Here is a 22653-nt window from a genome sequence, read left to right on the forward strand (position 1 = left end):
TGCCAACTGTTACCTTTTTTTCCTTCCCTGTAATTTCATTCACTTGTTTGTTTGTTTTTTTTAAAGCTGAAGATCCGCATTTCTAATAAGCTTTTGAGTGACGCTGTTTGCTCTGGTTATTGGACCACACTTTGAATAACAAAGACTTAGAAGTCATTTGCTTGGGTACACAGCAGGAGAAAACTATAACTTGAAAAGACACATGCACCCCATTTTTCATAGCAATGCTATTTACAACAGCCAAAACACGGAAGAAACCTAAGTGTTCACCAACAGATGAATGGATTAAGAAGATGAGGTTCATATATAAAATGGAATATTAATCAGCTATAAAAATGATTGGAATGTTGCCATTTACAGCAACCTGGGTGGACCTAGAGATCATCATACTAAGTGAAGTAAGTCAGACAGAGAAAGACATATGGCACATGATATTGTTTATATGTGGAATCTAAAAAATGATACAAAGGAACTTATTTACAAAACAGAAATAGATTGGCAGACATAGAACAAACTTATGGTTATCAAAGGGGAAATAGGAGAAGAGGGATAAATTAGAAGTTTGGTTTTAAAACACATACTACTCTATATAAAATAGATAAACTATGGGAGTTCCTGTCGTGGCTCAGTGGTTAACGAATCCGACTAAGAACCATGAGGTTGCAGGTTCGATCCCTGGCCTTGCTCAGTGGGTTAAGGATCTAGCATTGCCATGAACCTTGGTGTAGGTTGCAGACGCGGCTTGGATACTACGTTGCTGTGGCTGTGGCGTGGGCCAGTGGCTACAGCTCTGATTCGACCCCTAGCCTGGGAACCTCCATATGCCACAGGTGTGGCCCAAGAAATGGCAAAAAAGACCAAAAAAAAAAAATAGATAAACTATGAGGACTTACTGTATAGCACAGGGAACTATATTCAGTATCTTTTAATAACCTATAATGGAAAGGGATGTTAAAAAGAATGTGTGTGTGTGTGTGTGTGTGTGTATAACTGAATCACTTTGCTATGTACCTGAAACTAACACAACATTGTAAATCAACTATATTTCAATAAAACTATGATAAATAAATAAAAAGACTACGTGTGAATTATGAAAGAACAGAGAATGTGATTTATGAAAGGTTAAGAATTAGAAGAATAGGAGTTCCCGTCGTGGCGCAGTGGTTAACGAATCCGACTAGGAACCATGAGGTTGCAGGTTCGGTCCCTGACCTTGCTCAGTGGGTTAACGATCCGGCGTTGCCGTGAGCTGTGGTGTAGGTTGCAGACGCGGCTCGGATCCCGCGTTGCTGTGGCTCTGGTGTAGGCCGGTGGCTACAGCTCCGATTCGACCCCTAGCCTGGGAACCTCCATGTGCCGCGGAAACGGCCCAAGAAATAACAAATAGACAAAAAAAAAAAAAAAAAAAGAATTAGAAGAATAGCTAATTGCCTCTTAGCTACACTATTGGAAAAACAAGCTATAGTTAATATCACTTAAAACATAGAGATGAATGATATTTAAAGACATTTACTATAATAAGGACTTCATGTTGGCCTCAGGACCTAATTTACCCCATAACGGAGGGGGTGCTGAAGAGTGATGGTGGAAGAAAAAGTACTATATTGTAATCAATTTATAATGTTTACCTTGTTTTAAATTGTCTACATTATCTATAGAGGGCTTCTCAAATGTTTAGTCTAAGCAATTAAAACTCAAAACTACTCCCTCTCCCCCAAAAGAAATCATTTAGATTAATTCTCCCTTCCCCAGATTTATGGATGAAGAGAGACTGAAGTCTGGAGAGAGAAGGTGACTTGCCTGACATAGCCATGACTTGAGCACTTGGGTTTCTCCATCTAAACCAAAGCTTCTCACTCTTAGTCCAGTTCTCTCTCCACTGTATCGTGTGGCCCTCTTTACTGTCGTGGTGGTGACTCTGTAGCTTTAGGAACAAGAACTCCCATTTTCACCACCATCCCCTTTGATCTTTGCTCAAGGCATCACTTTGGTTACTCCGATTGATGGAAATGATCAATAACCAATCTATAGTAATAGTAAAAAAGAGTTTTATTGGAGCCAAACAGAGGATGGTAGCCCTGGAGACAGTGAATAGGTCTGAGAAACTGCTCTGGAGAAGCATGGTTTTCAGCCCAATTTTATATATTGTCAGAAAGACCATCAAACATGTCCTTCAAGTTACATTCCTTCAAGGTTTCAAATAAAAACAGATCAGCCATGTACACAGCAAGTTAGCATGGCCTCAGCACGGCCTGGGGAGGGAGTCTTATTGTCAAAGGAGTACTAACACTGGTGTCCCCGGAAGGCAGGCATTTGTTTTTTTTAAGTGCATAGTCTCCTTCCTCCCTCCCTTCCCCTCTCCCTCCCCCTCCCCCTTTCTTTCTTTTTTCATTTACAATATTAAATTAGATTCAGGAGTACAACTTAATGATTCTATATTTTTGTAGATTATATTCTATTTATATAATCTATTTATAGTCATTATGAAATATTGGTTATATTTATATATTTGCGTGCTATACCATATAATTCTATAAGTTATATATTTTGTACATAACAGTTTATAACTCTAAGTCTCCTACTCCTGTCTTTCTCTTCCTTCTTCCCTCTTCTCGCTGGTAACCACTAGCTTGTTCTCTATATCTGTGAACCTGTTTCTTTCTTTCTTTTTTTTTTTTGTCTTTTTGCTATTTCTTTGGGCCGCTCCCTCGGCATGTGGAGGTTCCCAAGCTAGGGGTCTAATCGGAGCTGTAGCCACTGGCCTACACCACAGCCACAGCAACGTGGGATCCAAGCCACGTCTGCAACCTACACCACAGCTCACAGCAACACCAAATCATTAACCCACTGAGCAAGGGCAGGGACCGAACCCGCAACCTCATGGTTCCTAGTCGGATTCGTTAACCACTGCACCACGACGGGAACTCCCTGTTTCTTTCTTATGATACTCACTAGTTTATTGTATGTCTTCATATTCCAGGTATAAGTGATAAAATATAGTATTTGTCTTTCTGTCTGACTTACTTCACTAAGCATCTGTGTTGTTGCAAATGGGAAAATTTCCTTCTTTTGAATGGCTGAGTAATATTTCATTTTATATATTTACACATGGGCACTTAGGTTGATTCCTTGTCTTGGTGATTTTAAATAATGCTGCTGTGCACACAGGGGTTCATGTATCTTTTGCAATTAGTGTTTTCATTTTCTGCAGACATACACCCAGGAGTGGAATTGCTGGATCAGATGGTGTTTCTATTTTTAGTTTTTCGAGGAACCCCCATACTGTTTTCCATAGGCTGCACCAACTTACATGTCTCCCAACAGTGTACAAGGGTTTCCTTTTCTTTACATCCTCACCAACATTTGTTATTTATGTTCTTTTTGATAGTAGCCATTCTGACAGGGGTGAGGTGATATCCTCATGGTGGCTTTGATTTGCATTTCTCTGATGATTAGTGATGTTGAACATCTATTTATGCACCTGTTGGCCATCTGTATGTCTTTGCTGGAAAAAAATGTTTATTCAGGACTTCTGCCCACTTTTTTATTTTTTATTTTTTTGGTCTTTTTTTAGGGCCACACCCACAGCTTATGGAGGTCCCCAGGCTAGGGGTCTAATCGGAGCTGTAGCTGCCAGCCTACACCAGAGCCACAGCAACGCCAGATCTGGGCCACGTCTGCAACCTACATCACAGCTCACGGCAGCACCAGATCCTGAACCACTGAGTGAGGCCAGGGATTGAACCTGCAGCCTCATGGTTCCTAGTTGGATTCATTAACCACTGAACCATGATGGGAACTCCCTGTTTTTTTTTTTTTTTTTTTTTTAACATATTGAGTTGTGTGAGCTATTTTTATATATTGGATAGTAATCCCTTATCAATCATATCATTTGCAAATAGTTTCTCCCATTCAGTAGGTTGCCTTTTCATTTTGTTGGTAATTTCCTTTGCTGTGCAAAAGCTTTTAAGTTTAGTTAGGTTCTGTTTGTTTTTTTCTTTTTTCTTTTGTTTCTTTGTCTTAGGAAACAGATCCAAAGAAAATATTGTTATGATGTAGGTCAAAGGGTGTTCTGCCTCTATTTTCCTTTAGGAATTTATGGTTTCCAATCTTATATTTAGGTCTGTAACTCATTTTGAGTTTATTTTTGTATATGGTGTGAGAAAATGTTCTAATTTCATTGTTCTAAATGTAACTGTCCTGTTTTCTCAGCACCACTCATTGAAGAGACTATCTTTTCTCCATTGTATATTCTTCTTCCTTTGTCATAGCTTAATTGACCGTAAATGGATTCATTGGTTTAATTCTGGCCTCTCTGTTTTTAAATTTTATTGATTGATTGATTGATTGTCTTTTTAGGGCCACACCATGGCATATGACAGTTCCCAGGCTAGGGGTCAAATTGGAGCTGTAGCCACTAGCTTTACCACAGCCACAGCAATGCCAGATCTAAACCACAACTGTGACCTACACCACAGTTCACAGCAACACTGGATTCTTAATGCACTGAGCAAGGCCATGGATTGAACCCCCATCCTCATAGATACTAGTCGGGTTCATTACCACTGAGCCAACACGGGAACTCCCTTGCCTCTCTATTCTGTACCATTGATCTGTGTGTCTGATTTTGTGCCAGTACCACACTATTCTGATTACTGTAGTTTTGTAGTATTGTCCAAAATCAGGGACTATGATAGCTCTACCTCTCTTCTTCTTTTTCAAGATTGTTTTGGCTATTTGGGGTGTTTTGTGTTTCCATGTACATTTAAAAATTATTTGTACTAGGAATTCCCGTTGTGGCTCAGTGGTTAACAAATCCAATTAAGAACCATGAGGTTTCGTGTTCCATCCATGGCCTTGCTCAGTGGGTTAAGGATCTGGCTTTGCTGTGAACTGTGGTGTAGGTCGCAGATGCGGCTCGGATCCCGCATTGCTGTGGTTGTTGTGTAGACCGGCGGCTACAGCTCTGATTAGACCCCTAGCCTGGGAATCTCCATATGCTGCGGGTGCGGCCCTAGAAAATACAAAAAAAAAAAAAAAAATTTGTTCTAGTTCTGTGAAAAATGCCCTTGGTATTTTGATAGGGATTACATTGAATCTGGAGATTGCCTTAAATGGTATGGTCATTTTGGCCACATTCATGGCATATTGCAGTTCCCAGGCCAGGGATCGAATCTGAGCTGCAGCTGTGATCTGTGCCACAGCTGTGGCAATGCTGGATCATTAACCCACTGCACCACAGAGGTAACTCCTGTCTTCAGTTTCTTTCATCAATGTCTTTAAGTTTCCTGACTACTGATCTTTTACCTCCTTAGGTAGGTTTATTCCTAGGTATTTTATTCCTTTTGATGAGATTGTAAATTGGATTGTTTTCTTAATTTCTCATTCCTATAGTTCATTGTTAATGCATAAAATTCAAGATTTCTGTCTATTAATTTGTATCCTGCAATTTTGCCAAATTTGTTGATGAGCTCGAGCCGTTTTTCTAGTGGTATCTTATGTTAAAATAAAACATAAGAAAAGAAAAAAAACAAAGCTTCCAGTTAATTAATGATTTGCCGGAGTTGAGAACCACTTCCCTAAGTAATCTTCCTGAAAATGCTATTTTGTCATGTTTCTGACCTTTTAAAGCTTTCCTGTGACTCCTGTCTTCTGTAGGATGAAGTTCAAAATCCTAGGTTGCCATTGAAAGCCCCATAGCATGTCCCCCATCTGCTTCCTTGGTCTTTGCAGTAAGACTCAAACTCAAGTTTTATTTTCCCATGTCTGCATTTATTCTAATTCTTTTCCTTCTTCCTGTAGTTCCCTTACTTCCTACTCAGCTTCCTAAATTATTTTTCATCCTAAGGCCCATTTCAGATCCTGTGCCTTCACTGAAAACTTTTATGAGTATTTCTGTTAAAAACAGTCACTTTCCTGTCCTTGGATGCTGGTGGGTAGGATGATGTGGAGTGAAAATATGAGCTTTAGATTTAGAAACATGTGAGTCTGAATCTTGGTTCTCACTTTTACCCGTTCTTGGATAAGGGCCAAGAAAATTGATCTTCTTGCAATTTTTGTTTCTCATTTCCCTAATAGGGATAATAGTACCTACTTCACAGGGTCATCGTGAGCATCAGATGAGGTGCAAACATAAATGTCCCAGCACACGGGAGCTTCCTTCCTCCTCTTGTTTGTAGCTCAGTGGTCCCCAGGGGGATAGTGTGTGGTGCAAAGGCTCTTGTCAAAACTTCCTCCAGAGCCTGAAAAGATATCTGACTGGTCATCACTAAGATGACAGACACACTTGTTCTGAACTGAGTGCTTGGATCTTTAAGGAATTCAACTGAGATTTTTTTTTTTGTTTTTTGTTCTGGAAACCAACTCAGCAAATAAGTGACCTATGGATAGAGGAATGTAACTAGCAGGGTGGGGGCAGGTAGAGAATGGGTTAAAAACATTGGGAGGAGGCCATCATGCCTCCCACACCCACCCCTCTGCTCTCAGTAGGACATTGAGGAAGTGTCCTTTGTAAAACTCCCTAAACCATGAGTTCTGCTTAGCAACCTGTCCCTAATCCATTCTGTGCCCAGGTGTTGTGTACACAGTGAGTCAGGCCCCTTGTAAATTGAGTGCTTTCTCCCTTGCTGCTCCCTCCACCCACACAGTTCGGTGTTGGGTGCTCTGGTTTGGCCCCCGGTTCCAGGCCCCTAGTATGGGTCTAAGACGTCAAGGCCAGGAGGGGCATGCTGGGGAGGAAGTCAGAGGCCAGCAGGTAGGGAAGGAGGCAGGTGGGGCTGCCATTGTTCAAAGGCCACAAACCCTGGGTGTGTTTTATGATTGTTTCTGCATTTAGGACCTCTTCCCCTTTGTGATCAACCCAGGGACTCTCCCTCCTCTCTTTCCTACTCATTACCCATTTTGTCCCCAGTGTCCCCTGTCTATGGCCAGAGAATGGCTGTGCAAATAGTTGACAGTTCAATAAAAATGACTTTTCCAGTTACCTGATCCTGTTTCTTCCCCCAAAGAGGCTGAGGTTCATAAAAGCTTGCTTTATGAGGGGATGTGTAATTGTGAGTGTGTAAGTCAAGGGCAAGAGAGAAAACAGAAGGATGACTGTCAAATCTTGAAAATGGAGGGGCAAAAATAATTCAGGAAGGTGGATTTCATTCAGGAGACCTCAGCAATCTTAGGGCGTCTTCTACCAAGATTAAATCATTAACATTTATTTGAGTGGGAAAGGAGGTTAAATTATGTTGTTAGATGCTGGGTAAATCACTTCTCTGTCTCAGTTTTTGTAATCTGTAAAACCCTGGGTGGTAATGTTCATGGTGTTTGAGAGGCATATGTTGAATATGGGTGGGTATTAGCTCTTAGAATTATGGGATTAGACTGCTTCACTGAAGTGAAAGAAGATGAAGGAGAAGATGGACGAGGGTGAGAGAAAACAGGATGGAAACAGGCAGGAGTTGAAAGGGATGTTTACTGTGGCTCATCAACAGAGCAGGCACTGTGTTTAATGCCTTAGATGTCTCACCTGCTGTCTTACTGTCATTTCCCAGTGCGGTAAGAGTTATCCTCGTGTTACAGATGAGGAAGAAGGGGCTAAAGGAGACGAAGTGATGGCTCCAGGGTCATCCAGCCAGTTAATGACAGAGCTAGTGTGTTTCACGTCGAGGCTCGTGCTCCTGCGTGTGGATCAGAAAAAGGAAAGAGAAGGAAGGCAAAGCAAGTTTGGGTGTGGGTCAAGTTTAGGCAGATAATGGTCTTCCTCAAACGTCCCCATCCTGATCCCTGGAACCTGTGAATGTTACTTTTTAGGGGAAAAGGGACTCTGCAGATGTGATGAAGTTCAGGATGTTGAGACAGTGAGAATATCCTGGGTTTTCCAGCTGGGCCCAGTGTCATCACAAGCTTCCTCATAAGTGAAGGAGGGAGGCAGGAGAGTCAGGGTCAGAACAGCGCAGCGTGAGAAAGACTCCACCGGCATCGCTGGCTTTGCAGATGCAGGGGCTGTGCGCCAAGGAATGCGAGTGGCCCCTGGAAACTGGAGCAGGGAGCGGTTTTGCTTCTTGGATCTCCAGAAGGAATACCATCCTGCCAACACCTCGATTTTATCCCAGTGACACCCATTTTGGGCTTCTACCTCTAGAACTGTATGAACGGGGGTGGAGGGGTGTATATTGCCATTGCATTTCAAGGAGATTCCAGTTTGCCACCTAGGAAAGGAGACTGGTAGAAATATGTCCATATATTAAACTGATTAAGCCTAGATGATGGGTGGAGAATGGAACACGGGCGATCGTTTTTTTCATACTTTACCTTAATTTTCAAAAATAAAAATGAAATATCATTACTTTGTGATGTTATGAACGTTGAAATATAAGTATGTTCAATGAACTGTGGGAGCACAGAGAGGGAACCACTCTCTTTTGCCTGTGGAGGCCCTTCCCACTCTGAGGGCGCGCGCCCTGTGAGTTTGCTGAGGGCAAGGGCAGGGGAAGGACGGATGTTGCAGGTAGAGGAACAGCTGGTGCCAGGGCAGGAAGGAGGAGTGATAGACTTTGTTGGGGGTGAGCATGAGACTTTGTCCTTCAGTCTAAATAAGTGTTCAGTCATGCAAAGGATCAAGTCCAAAGGGACGAGTCTCTAGGTATCAAGGAATATGGTTGGGGACATTTTATGGGCTGAACCAAGACTTTCTGGCATTTTGAAATCATACCAAGTAGCTTCAGACTCGGTGGCTGGGGAGGATGTGCTGAAAGAATTGTTGTTTAAGGCTCAGGCTTTTGTGCTTTTCCCTCCTCCTGTTTCCTGCAGGTGGTCAGGTTCCCAGTCCCCAAATAGGTCCCCTGTATTTTGCAGGAGGGTTTGTTGCCTTTGTTAGGAGTGGAGTGGTTTTTTGTTTTTTTCTTTCACCAGCAGTTAGGAAAAAGATAGAGTGACTTCTTTCTCTACTAACAGTAGAGAATAGAATAGAGCCGTAGAATCTCATCTTGAGAGTTCTCCACCCACCAGAGAACCACTCCTATTCCTGGCCCTCCTAGATCCTGGGGAACTCACAGGCCACACAGAGCTCTATGTGAGGAAAAAAACCAAAAAAACAAAACAAAACCCAACAATAACAACAAAAAAACCCCAAAACCAAAGGTGAGTAAGAAAAAGTTGTAATTGATTTATTTTTTTTAAAAAAATGTGTGTTTCTCCCTTTTTTTCCTCACCACCCTTATATGTTAGTGCCGATTGCTGCTCTCTGGGCATAAAACTCATTTCCTTGATCCTGCTGTGGTTTGGTTCCACCCATCATAACAAGGGGCCTGTTTTTTTTCTACAGTAAAAGGCCCCTGTGTTTGTCCCTAGAAGTTCCACCCTGAACTGGTGCCACAGGTTAAATTTCCCTGTTCTGTTTCTTCCAGGTCATCTTAGAATCTGCAGGCTTGCGGGGCTGGAAGGGGGTCCCGAGTTGCGTGCAGGGAAAGGGGAGGCCTGTGCGAATCCCATGCAGTTCTAGGCCTGTTTGCAGAAGAAGCAGGATTGTGGGCCAGGGGACCTGGGTCCTGGGGCTGGTGACTAAGCTTGACCTTGCATTAGTAGACTTGTTTCTCTAGGCCTCAGCCTTCCCTGCGGCAGAACGATGAGCTCAGGCCCTCCGGCTTGAACACCCACCATGCATTTTCTTTCCTTTTCCTCTTTGAAATCTGTATCATTCCTTCAGAGCCCAAGGATCCACCATCAGATAAAACTAACTTGACTAATGTCTGTGTGAGAGGGGACCCGCTCCCAGGTATCCTGTACCCAGTTGGCTGGTCTTTTAGGATGGAGTGAAGGGTGGATATTTTTGGCCTGGTCTCATTTGGGACCCTCTTTGGTGGCAGGAAGGGCAGGGTTGTATGAAATGGTGAAAGTCTCGACGAGCAGCTTAAGGAGTTTGGACTCTCGTGACTGAGGAACCACCAGCGGCTTTAAGTGGGAAGTGACCTGGTCAGATCTGTGTTTTGGAGAACTGTGGCTGTGGAGCGTCCCCATGAGAGGCTGAGATCTGAACGGGGAGAGCAGAAGGCCTGGGGAACAGGGGACAGGAGAGCCTTTGGAAGACGAGCAGGCCTTGGCGAGTGACCCGAGAGGAGAGGGTGGTGAGGAGGAGGCCTGAAGATGAGGGGGAGCGGCGTCCAGTTAGGGCTCTTGGGCGATCAGATGCCACGAACCCTGAGATAAGGATGAGGGGAGGTTGTCTAGGGCCCGAGATGCTAACTAAGACCTGGAAATGTTTAGACAAGATGCCTGTGGACTGTGCAGGTGGAAGTGCTGCCCAGGCAGTGGGAAGAAGCTCCCCAAGGAGCTGGGGCTGGAGCGAGTGAGTGGTGGAGGCTGAGGCGGGGAAGCGGGAGCGAGCCCGGAGGCTGCGCCTGTGCCTCGGCCTGGTCTCCTCGTCACAAGGCACAGGGCTGAGTTCCGCTCCTCATCACCCTTTCCTCTGTTGATCAGGGTGCCTTTTCAGGGTTTGGGCGAGAGAGACATTCTTAACCTGGGGGTCACTTACTACCTGCCTGTAATGTAAGTCTTTGGCAAATGGGCGCTGTTACGCGACGAGGGGCGAGGTGGGAGGGAGGGAGAAAGGAAGAACTTCTGGAGAAAGGTGGCAGAGAAGGGCAGGCAGTCACGCACTCTAAGGCCCTTTGGCTTTCTTTACGAAACCCAGAGCACAGCGTGAATGTAAGGTTGTGTTGAGAGCACCTGTCCACGGGCAGAAGGCGGAGGGGTGAGACCAGGAGGGTGGAGAGGAAGAAGTGCCTTAGAAGGAGAAGCTAGTGGCTAGGCTCCTAGGTCTAGAAACGTCCTTGGAAGGCTCCTTACTGCTTAAAAATTTCTTGACCTGCCCATTCCTCGGGGGTAAGGCGTTTGATGTGTACATACTGCAGTAGAAACTCCTAACAGCCAGCGCATTGATTGACATTGCTGGTGACAGTACAGTTGACAACTAGTACCACTAGTCGTGTACTAATAGAACAACTGACAATCAACAAATATTGTGTGCTTACTGCAGGCCAGGCAGTGTGCTAAACACTTTAAATAACCAGATGACCTCATTTGTTCCTCACAAGGGCACATGTGGTAGGTACTTTTATGAGCCCCACCCCCTTTTTTTTTTTACAGATGTGGGGACCAAGATGTAGTCTGTTGCCCAAGGCCTTGCAGCTGCAGGGCTTGAGCCAGAATTTGAAGCCAGGTCACCTGGGGGACTTTCTGGCCTGTGCTCCTAACCACTCAGCAGTCCTGTGGGGATGTGATGAGTTGGGATTCTCACAGAGTGGTGCTCAGACCGTCCGTGTGAGTGTTACCTGGGATGTTTATTAAAACTGAAGTGGGAGGTCCCGTCGTGGCGCAGTGGTTAACGAATCCAACTAGGAACCATGAGGTTGCGGGTTCAGTCCCTGGCCTAGCTCAGTGGGTTAAGGATCTGGCGTTGCTGTGAGCTGTGGTGTAGGTTGCAGACGCAGCTTGGATCCCGCGTTGCTGTGGCTCTGGTGTAGGCTGGTGGCTACAGCTCCGATTCGACCCCTAGCCTGGGACCCTCCATATGCCCCGGGAGCGGCCCAAGAAATAGCAAAAAGACAAAAACAAACAAACAAACAAACAACAAAAAAAACTAAAGTGTATAGGTCTCACCCAGGGACATGCTGAAAGCAGGGGTGGGGATGGTGGAGTGGCAGCCTGGCATGTGCAGTGCAATCTGTCACCCACACAGAGGTCTGCATGCTCCCCATCTTTTTTGAAATGGAGGGTCAGTCTCCCTAAGGGCTCTGAGCTGCAATGCAGAGAAACTGGTTGAAATAGAGAGCATCCAAACACGTTTACCGGGCTGATCCAGTTATGCAAGGAACTACTGGCTGAAACCACTCATCTTGGCCAGATACAATAATAGCTGCTTGCATGAGTTTTCTCACAACAGGAGGCCCCAATAAGGAACGTAGTGCTACCCCGAAAAACTAACTGGGAGATTTTGAGAGGAGCCAATAGGAAGAATGACACAACCAACCTCCCAGAATTCTTGACGCTGGAATCCATCTTGGCTGAGAGATGCATGTGCCACCAAGAAGGACCCTGTGCCAAACCAAGTAGGGGCCAAGCAGGGCAATTGGCCAGAGAAAACCTGGAAACTAACCCACTCCCATAAAACCTAAGACTGTAAGCCATATGGCAGAGCGGTTTCCTGGATTCCCTTTCCCTCCTGCTCTCCTCCTTGGTGCCCCTTCCCAATAAAGTCTTTTGCTTTGTCACCAGGTGTGTCTCTTCAGACAATTCATTTCTGAGTGTTAGACGAGAACCCACTCTTGTCCCCCTTCCTGCAGCATTCATACTCCCTACCTTGAGTAAGGGCATTGGAGAGTTTCTACAGTTGATAATTTTAGGATGTTCCCACACCGTGGTCTTGGGGACATGCAGAGGTGGGGGGCAGAGCCCTGGGGCTGGGAGTGAGGAGAGCTGGTTCTGAGTCAGCTCAGCAACCAGTTTCTTTGTTACTATGAGAAAGTCAATTGCTCACTCTGGACTTGAGTTTTCCCATCTAGGAATTGTTGGATTGGGGTGAGAAAATCTTTGCTCTCAAGTTCTGCTTCTGTAATCCGTCTCAGAGGCCAGGGCAGGTGTGACAGAGCTGTGAATGCTTCTTTCTTGTGTGTGTGTGTGTGTGTGTGTGTGTATTTATTATGTCTCACATGCATGTCTCCCCCCCTACAAGCAGGTAGTGAGTTCTGTCTGTGCCCCTCTTGCACAGCGCTGTGTTGCAGTGGCCTCGTGATGTGCCCTGCAGGTGGTGAGGAGTCTCTGGAGCCAGGAGTCCTCGTGGTGCTGGGGAAGGAGGCCTAGTTGGTAGGTACCCTGCCATTATAGAGACTCTGTTTTGTTGTGACAAGACTTCCTTCCTGTCCTCCCCCCACTCCCTCCCCAGCCCTGAGCATCCCTTTCAGTTTCCGGAGTGGGCTAAGATTGTTTGATAACTTTCCTGGCTGTTTCTTTCCTGCCTGTAGTTCCCTGAAACAGAGAGGAGGAAATTCATTTCATAGCCACCAGGGTCTCTGCTTCATGTTTTCCTCTTTCCCCATAGAGCCTGACAGAACACACAGGGCTCAGGGGGACGCATGTGCCCCCTCCAGCTCCCAGCATTTGCGTATGGTGAAGGGTGGGGTTATGTTCTTAAAGTTGCCTCCTAACACATATGTGAAGCCTTGTGGAGCCCTGATGTCTGTTCCTACCAACTAAGAGTTGAGAGTGGGCTCGTAAAACTCAATATCACAAAAACAAAGTATCAATAAAAACTGGGCAGAAGATTCGAATCAACGTATTTCCAAAGAAGGAATACAGCTGGCCAATGGGCACATGAAATTATGGTCAACATTGCCAACCATCCAGAAATGCAAATCAAAACCACAACGAAGTATCACCTCACTCCTGTCAGAATGGCTGTCATCCAAAAGACTGCAAATAAGGAATGTTGGTGAGGATGTGGAAAAAATGGGACTTTAGTACTCTGTTGGTGGTATTGTAAATTGGTGCCGTTACTGTGAAAACCAGTATGGAGGTTCCTCAAAAAACTAAAAATAGAATTAACACGTTATCCTGCAATTTCACTGCTGGGTATATATCTGAAGAAAATGAAAACATTAAGTTGAAGAGATCCTTGAATTCCAGTGTTCGTAGCAGCATTATTTACAATTGCTAGGATATGGAGGCAGCCTAGGTACCCAACAACAGATGAATGGTTACAGAAGTTGTGGCATAAATTGTGGTATATGGAATGATGGGCCAATGACCTGCTATATAGCACAGAGAACTCTAACCAATATTCTGGGAAAAGAATCTGAAAAAGAATGGATATGTGTATGTGTAAAATTGAATCACTCTGTAAAGTAGAAATTATCACAACATTGTAAATCGACTGTACTTCAATAAAACTTGAAAAAATGAAAAAAAGGGAGTTCCTGTTGTAGGGCTCAGGGGGATATGAACCTGACTAGTATCCATGAGGATGTGGGTTTGATCCCTGGCCTCGCTCAGTGGGTTAAGGATATGGCATTGCCATGAGCTGTGGTATAGGTCCCAGATGTGGCTTGGATCCTGTGTTGCTACAGCTGTGGCATAGGCCATCATCTGCAGCTCCAATTCGACCCCTAGCCCGGGAATTCTAGCCCAGGGGGAAGAAAAAGATGTGGTATAGCTATACAATGGAATACTACTCAGCTGTAACAAGAATGAAGTTCTGGCATTTGCAACAAGATGGATGGACCTAGAGAGTATTATGCTTAGTGAAGTAATCAGACAGATAAAGAGAAAACTCTAAGTTATCACTGATATGTAAAATCTAAAGGATAAAATGAAGGAATGTATATAACAAACAGAAACAGATTCATAGATTAGAGAACAAGCTTGTGGCTACCAATGGGGAGAGGGAGAGGAGAAGGGTTAAGATAGGAGTATGGGATTAAGAGACATAAACTACTATAGATAAAATAAATTAACAACAAGGATATGTAATTGAGCAGGTCTCTGTGGGGCCTTTGGGGACAGAAACCCCATGTACTCTTCCTGCCTCTTGTCAAAGAATATTCTTGAGCCAAAGAATAAATTTAATCACAGAAATGAGAAAATGCAGAAGCAAAGGAAAATAGTCAAACAAGAAAAAATGATAATAGTTTATGGGGGTTCCTGTCGTGGCTCAGTGGTTAATGAATCCAACTAGGAACCATGAGTTTACGGGTTCGGTCCCTGGCCTTGCTCAGTGGGTTAAGGATCTGGCATTGCCCTGAGCTGTGGTGTAGGTTGCAGATGTGGCTGGGATCCTGTGTTGCTGTGGCTCTGGCATAGGCCGGTGGCTACAGCTCCAATTCGACCCCTGGCCTGGGAACATCCATATGCCGCGGGAGCGGCTCTAGAAAAGGCAAAAAGACAATAATAATAATAATAATAATAATAATAATAATAGTTTAGCCATTAAGCACATTTAGGGACATTTAGTTCCTCCTCAAAGGTATAGATAATATTGAGCAATATCCTTTGAGCTGTTTTGCAGACACTGAAACCCCCATCAGGTAGCTGTTAATTACATGATGACCAGACTGTAGCCTCAACACAAGTGCTCTATTTTGCATGATTTCAAGACTGGCCTCAAGGAAATTGAAACAAACCGACCCTGGAACTGAAGATTAACTGTACTTAAAGCAATCAATATGATGCTCATCAGACCACCCCATGAGCAATTTCAAGATGATTGCTGGAGCTGATGGTGCTGTTGTGCACATAGCCTCCTCCCTCTGAAACTTCCCTTTATTTTTTTTGGCCATGCTCACAGCATGCAGAAGTTCCTGGGCCAGGAATCGAACCCATGCCACAGCAATGACAGCACCAAATCTTTAACTGCTAAGCTACCAAGGAGCTTAATGAAACTCTTCTTTAAAACCTCTTTCCCTGAAGTTCCCGTCGTGGCACAGTGGTTAATGAATCCGACTAGAAACCATGAGGTTGTGGGTTCGATCCCTGGCCTTGCTCAGTGGGTTAAGGATCCGGTGTTGTTGTGAGCTGTGGTGTAGGTTGCAGGCTCGGCTCGGATCCCACGTTGCTGTGGCTGTGGCATAGGCTGGCGGCTACAGCTCTGATTTGACCCCTAGCCTGGGAACCTCCACATGCTGCGGGAGTGGCCCTAGAAAAGGCAAAAAGACAAAAAAATAAAAATAAAAAATAAATAAATAAAATAAAACCTCTTGCCCTGTTATTGGCAATGGGGACCTGAGTCCACCTTCTAGCCAGGTTGCCAGCCTCCTGAATAAAGCAAACTTTCCTTTCCTATTAACACTTGTCTCTCAAGTATTGGCTTTCAAGTGACACAGCTGAACCTGAGTTTGGTGTCAGGTATATTGTATGCCACAGTGAAACATAGTCATTATGTTGTAATAACATTAAATGGTATATAATCTATAAAAATATTGAATCACTACGTTGTATTCCTGAAACTAATATAATATTGTAAATCTATTATGCTTCAGTAAAAAAAAAAAAGAGTTGAGAGTGGGTTCTGTGAATGAGCAAGAGTGAATTACCTGAGCCTGGGTGTGAGCCTGTGGGTCAGAGTGTGGGGTCAATGGCAGTTGATGGTGAGAGGAAGTGATTCAGAAGCTGGGTTTGTTCTCTTTATGTTTCTGCTTTTTATGCAATGTACTAGTAACTTGTGTTGTCAGAGGGCTGATTAAAAAGATGTTAGACCTTTCCTTAATGTGGACTGAAATTTGCTTTGTTTTATTCTTAGGTGTGTAATGTGTGTGAGGGTGTGGGCAGTGGAGGATGACACACCAGACCTTCCTGAGCTGTCTGAGGTCAGCTCTCAGAAATTCAGTGTTGAGTATTTAGTCATCATCACCCTTGGACTTGTGAGTAGGATCCAGGTGATTTGAGAGCGTCTATGACAGAGGAATCATCCTGTTCCGGGAAGGTTAGAGGCGCTTTGACAAGCAAGAAGCAGGCCACTGTTAGCCACTGTTAAGGACAGTGGCAGTGAGAGGTCAGGGCAGTTGGAGGCCTTGTGGTATTGTGTCTAGGGAACCGTTCAGACCAGGAGATTGAACAGTAGCTAAGGGTGAGGTGGAGAGAAAGATGCACGAAAATGCTCAGAGCAACCGGTGCCAAATATTTTCTGAGGCTCCCATATTAGGCGTATGTCCCCTTGACCACACTGAGGCCCCAAGTCAACTTGGTGGGACCTGCCCTCTGTGCTAAAAACCCCCTCTGCTAAGGCTTCTTGGGGCCCTTGTGTAACTTCTTTCTCTTTCAATACTGCCTGTGATATTCGCTTTAGCCCCAATGTTCTTGTGTAAAATCACAGGGGGCGGGGTGAGTGAAAGTCTTCCAGACCCCACATTCCTAGGGCTGGTCTAGGCCTTGCACCCATCTACTTCTCCATGATGACCCTGGAAATGTAATTAAAATCTAAGGACTTTTGTTTTTCTTTCACCACCCAGCAGCTCCTAAGAGCAGTTTACCAAGAGACAGAGACAGAGAGAGAGAGACAGAGAAGCTTCAGGCCCTGAGCTTGTCAAGTGTCCATGTGCTTTTGGAGTCAGGTAGACTGGACCTGGGTTTGAATCCATACTTTGTCCTTCATTAACTGTGTGACCTTGGCAAGTGACATAAGCTCTTCAAGACTCAGTTGCTACAGCTGTAAAATGCAGGCAATGCCCACATAACAGCAATTATAATAGCCAACATGTACTGAGCATTTTATACTTATTAATTCAGCTAATCCTTATATGTTTCTAGGAATGAATAGGGTACCTGTCATTTCTCAGATGAGAAATTGAAGCAGAAACAAGTTAAGTAGCAGCTCCAAGTTCATGTAACATGTAAGTGGTGGAGCTGAGATTCTGAATTTGGACATTTGGACCCTAGATCCTGTGCTTACCTACCTCAGTGGACTGTGTAGTTCAGAGAACATTAACAAGAATTAATCGAGATGAACATTTAAAGCTCAGGGTATAGTGGTTGGCACACAGAAGCACTCAGTAAATGATAGCTGTTACTGCCAGACAGGGAAGCCTGCTTCCAGGTGGGCATGTGGAAGATGTGGCCCTGGGTCAAGGCGAGGTAGGAGAGACACTGGTCCTCCTGGGACCTGGGTTCACACAGTGTCAGGGCTTCTTCCAACCCACTCTGTTCAACAGGGGTTTTGGCAAGGTATTATCCCTGCAGTCCCAAAGTTTTCTCACAGGCCCCGAAAGGAAAACACAGGAGCTGGAACTGGCGGCCGTCGGGAAGGGCTCCGTCCCAGGGAGTCAGCTGCTCAAGAATCACTTTTCTGACTTTGGTTTAGAGGAATATGGCTTTTCATCATGTGAGCCAATTGAGGGAGCCAATTCCTTATAATCTCTTTCTTTATATCTCTCTATCTCTGTATCTAGCTAATTATGTATTCATCCTCTTCATTCTTTTTCTTTGACTAATACACTTGGGTTCTGAATTTACAAAATTTTGGATTTGCATGAGATGTACTTTAGAAATGATGCTTACCAAGGTAAATAAAAGTGAATGAAACAAACTTAAAAGTTTTTGCAGAGCAAAGGAAACCATCAGTGAAACGAAAGGAAAATCTACTGAATGGGAAAAAGTATTTGCAAATGACATGACTGATAAGAGATTAATATCCAACATATATAAGCTGATCATACAACTCAATACCAAAAAAAGATGATTAAAAACTGAATAGAAGTTCCCTGGTGGCTCGGTGTGTTAGGGATCCAGAGTTGTTACTGCTATGGCTTGAGTTTGATCCTTGGCTCTGGAAATTATACATGCTGCAGGTGCAACCCCCACCCCCCAAATGAACAGAAGAAAATAGACATTTTCCCAAAGAAGAAATGCAGGTGGCCAAAAAACACATGAAAAAAATGCTCAACATTTCTAATTATCAGGGAGATGAAAATTGAAACCACAATGAGATATCACATCTCACTGTCAGAGTGGCTATCATCAAAATAACATAAATATCATAAGTTGGCAAGGATGTCAAGAAAAGGGAGCCCTAGTACTCTCTTGGTTGGATTGTAAACTGGTACAGCCACTATGGAAGGCAGTATGGAGGTTCCTCAAAAACTGAAACTAGAACTACCATATAATCCTGCAATTTCAATTCTGGGTATATATCTGAAGAAAATTAAAACATTGATTCAAAAAGATACATTCTCTGCAGTGTTCTTAGCAGCATTATTTACAATTGCCAAGTTCTGGAAGCAACTGAAGTGTCCATAAACAGATGAATGAATATAGAAGATATGGAATGCTACTCAGCCATAAAAAAAACAAAATTTTGCCATTTGCAGCAACATGGATGGACTTGGAGGGCATTTATGCTAAGTTAAATAAGACAGATATCAAATAAGACATAAATACTATATGATATCAATACGTGGAATCTAAAAAATATAATAAATTAGTGAATATAACAAAAAAGCAGACTCAGATATAAATAAACTGGCGGTTACCAGAGGGGGAGGAGGGGCATGTAAGGGTGGAGAAGTGGGAGGTACAAACTCTTGGGTGTAACATAGACTACAGGAATGTACTGTATAACTCAGGGAATATAAGCAATATTTTCTATTAGTTTACTATAGATAACTATAGTTTATGTTATAATCATAAATGGAAAGTAACCTTTAAAAATTATATAAAAATAAAATCTAAAGATGGTGATTACCAAGTTTTTCTGAGATAAAATATCAGAGTAGAAGGACTGAGCTCACCTCCTTTCATGAAAATACCAAAATCACAACTAACTGCCAAACAATCATCAATAAAATAGATTGGAAGCTACCAAAAATATATCCTACACACAAAGACAAAGAATAAGTCACAAGATGGTAGGAGGGGCACTTTTGCAATATAAACAATCCCACACCCACCAGGTGGGTGACCCTCAGACTGGAAAATAACTAACTATATCACAGAGGCTCTCCCACAGAGTGAGAGTTCCAAACCCCACGTCAGGTTCCCCAGCCTGGGGAGTCTGGCATTGGGAGCATTTGGCGTTGAAGGGCAGTGGAGCTTGAGCAAAGGAGAACTGAGGAAACAGAGATTCCACTCTTGGAGGGTGCACACAGGGTTTCATAGGCACTGGGTCCCAGGGCAAAGCAGAGACTCCATAAAAATGTGGGTCAGACCTACCTGTGAGTCTCAGAGGGTCTCCTGGGAAAGTGGGTTTTGGCTGTGGCTCACTGAGGGTGTAGGACATTGGAGGTGGAGGTCCTAGGAATCATCATCAGCATTAGCTCCCCCAGAGGCCACCATATTGGAAAAATCTGGCCCTACCCATCTGGGCTGAGAAGCCCCAGGCCAAACAACAAACAGGGTGGGAACACAGCCCACCCATCAGCAAACAGGCTGCCTAAAGTCCTCCCAGGCACACAACCACCTTTAATCACACACAGAAACGCAGCCCCACCCACAAGTGGACAAGCACCAATCCCTCCATCAGGAAGCCTGCCACATGCCCCTGTATCAGCTTCACACACAAGGGGGCAGACATAAGAAGCAAGAGAGGATATAACCAGGCAGCCTGCAGAAAGGAGACCACAAACTCCAAAAACTAGACAAAATGAAATAGAGAGAAATATGAGCCTCTAATGAAAGAACAAGACATAACCTCAAAAACTAAGCGAAGTGAAGATAAACAACCTACATGAAACCTAATGATAGAATGATCCAAGATCTTGGGAAAAAACTGGAGGCAAAAACAGATAAATTATAAGAATATTTAACAAAGAAATAGAAGACTTAAAGAATAAAAAAGCAGAGATGAACAACACAGTAACTGAAATGAAAAATTTATTCATTCAGAAGGAACCAATAGCAGAATACAGGAGGCAGAAGAATGTGATGGAAGACAGACCATGAAATCACTGAGGTGGAACAGAATGAAGAAAAAAGAATGAAATTAGGACAGTCAAAAGAACTGTGGGACATTAAACACACCAACATTCCCATTATAGGGGTACAAGAAGGAGAAAGAAAATGCCAGAGAAAATATTTGAAGAGATGATATCCAAAAACTTCTTTGCTATGGGACAGGTATCACTCACTCAAATCTAGGGAGCGCAATGAGGACCATATAGAATAAACTCAAGGAGGAACACCCAGAGACTCATGTTAATCAAACCAACCAAAATTAAAGACAAAGAGAACATATTTGAAGTGTCCATCATGGCAGAAATGAATCCGACTAGGAGCCATGAGGTTGTGGGTTAGATTCCTGGCTTCGCTCAGTGGGTTAAGGATCCGGCATTGCCATGAGCTGTGGTGTAGGTCGCGGATGCAGCTCAGGTCTTGAGTTGCTGTGGCTGTGGTGTAGGCTGGCATCTATAACTCCAATTGGACGCCTAGCCTGGGAACCTCCATGTGCCATTAGTGCAGCCCTAAAAAGACAAAAGACAAATACATATGTGTGTGTGTGTGTGTGTGTGTGTGTGTGTGTGTGTGTGTGTATGTATGTGTGTGTGTATATATCAGTTGTTTCTCATTCTCACAACACATGGTATTGTCAGTGTAACTGTTTGTTAATATTTTTTAATTGAGCATTTCTCTGGGCCTGCAGACTATCCTAATGTCTGTCTCATGGAATGTTCACTCAACTCCAGTTTTTCAATCCTACCTATGTTTCTTTAACCTCTTGTTTAACTCTTTATCATACAGTATTTGTCTTTTTCTGTCTTATTAGCCCTCCAAGTCCATCCATATTGCTGCAAAATTCCATTCGTTTTCAGTAGCTGAGTAGTATTCCTGTGTGTGTGTGTGTGTGTGTGTGTGTGTGTGTGTACGTACCACATCTTCTTTATCCATTCATCTATTGATGGCCACTTAGTTGCTTCTGTATCTTGGCAACTATAAATAATGCTGTTATAAACATTGTGGTGCATGTATCTTTTTGAATTAGTGTTTTGGGGCTTTGGGGGGTATATACCCAGCAGTGAAAGTACATTATCATATGGTGGTTCTATTTTTAGTTTTTTGAGGACCCTCCATGCTGTTTTCCATAGGCTGCACCAACTTACATTCCCACCAACAGTGTAGGAGGGTTCCCTTTTCTCCACATCTTCTTTAACATTTGTTATTTGTGTTCTTTTTGATGATAGCCATTCTGACAGGTGTGAGGTCCATTTTGGTTTTAGTTTGAATTCCTATGATAATTGGTGATGTTGAGCGAATTTTCATGTGCCTTTTGGCCATCTGCATTTCCTTTTTGGGAAAATGTCCATTCAGTTCTGCCCATTTAAAAAAATGTAGGAACTTTTTATTTTATTTGCTTTTTTAGGGCCACACGTGTGGCATATGGAAGTGCCCAGGCTAGGGGTTGAATTGGAGCTGCGGCTGTTGCCGCAGCCACAGCAACGCACGATCCAAGCCTCATCTGCGACCTACACCTCAGGTCCTCATGGATGTTAGTCAGGTTTGTAACCTACTGAGCCACAACAGGAACTCCCTTTATTTTTTAACAAGAAGAGTACTAAAGGGAGTTCTTTCTATGGGTACATATGGAGTCACATGGCCCTGGAGCAGTTAAATATTTTCTCTGAAATTGATGTCACAGCTCCCTTCTTGTGATTCTCACTCCCTCATCCCATACATTCTTTTTTAAGTTTCATTGAAGTATAGTTAATTTATAAGGCTGGGATAATTTCTGCTGTACAACAAAGTGATGAATTGAACTATATCTAGTCACTTATAATGGAACATGATATGATGGAGGATAACATGAGAAAAAGAATATACCTATCTATATATCTGTACTATATCTGTACAGTAAAAACTGACAGAACACTGTGAACCAACTATAATGGAAAAAATAAAAATCATTAAAAAGTGACCCAATCATACATATATATACATATCCATTCTCTCTCAGATTCTTTTCTCACACAGATTATCACAGAATACTGGGTATACTTGTGCAATACAGCATACCCACTTTTTAAATATCATTTTGTTTTGTTTTGTTGGCCATGCCAATGGCATGTGGAAGTTTCTGGACCAGGGATCAAACCTGCGTCACATCAGCAGCCCAAGAACCTGCAGTGCACGCTGGACCCTAACCTGCTGTGCCATGAAGGAACTCTGTGTTGTTTGGTTGTTTTGATATTGATT

General features: G+C 43.5%; 1 protein-coding gene across 3 annotated transcripts in view; it reads left to right on the top strand.

Annotated features, from left to right (window-relative positions):
- CD177 (CD177 molecule) overlaps window positions 1-22653 on the top strand; it is a 203451-nt gene that overhangs the window by 137157 nt on the left and 43641 nt on the right. The gene's annotated exons all lie outside the window — the stretch shown is intronic.

This window comes from Sus scrofa, chromosome 6 (assembly GCF_054392235.1).
Source record: "Sus scrofa isolate SSC_HxYL_T2T_F1_AM1 chromosome 6, Sscrofa_HxYL_maternal_Yorkshire_Landrace_v2.0, whole genome shotgun sequence".
NCBI lineage: Eukaryota > Metazoa > Chordata > Mammalia > Artiodactyla > Suidae > Sus > Sus scrofa.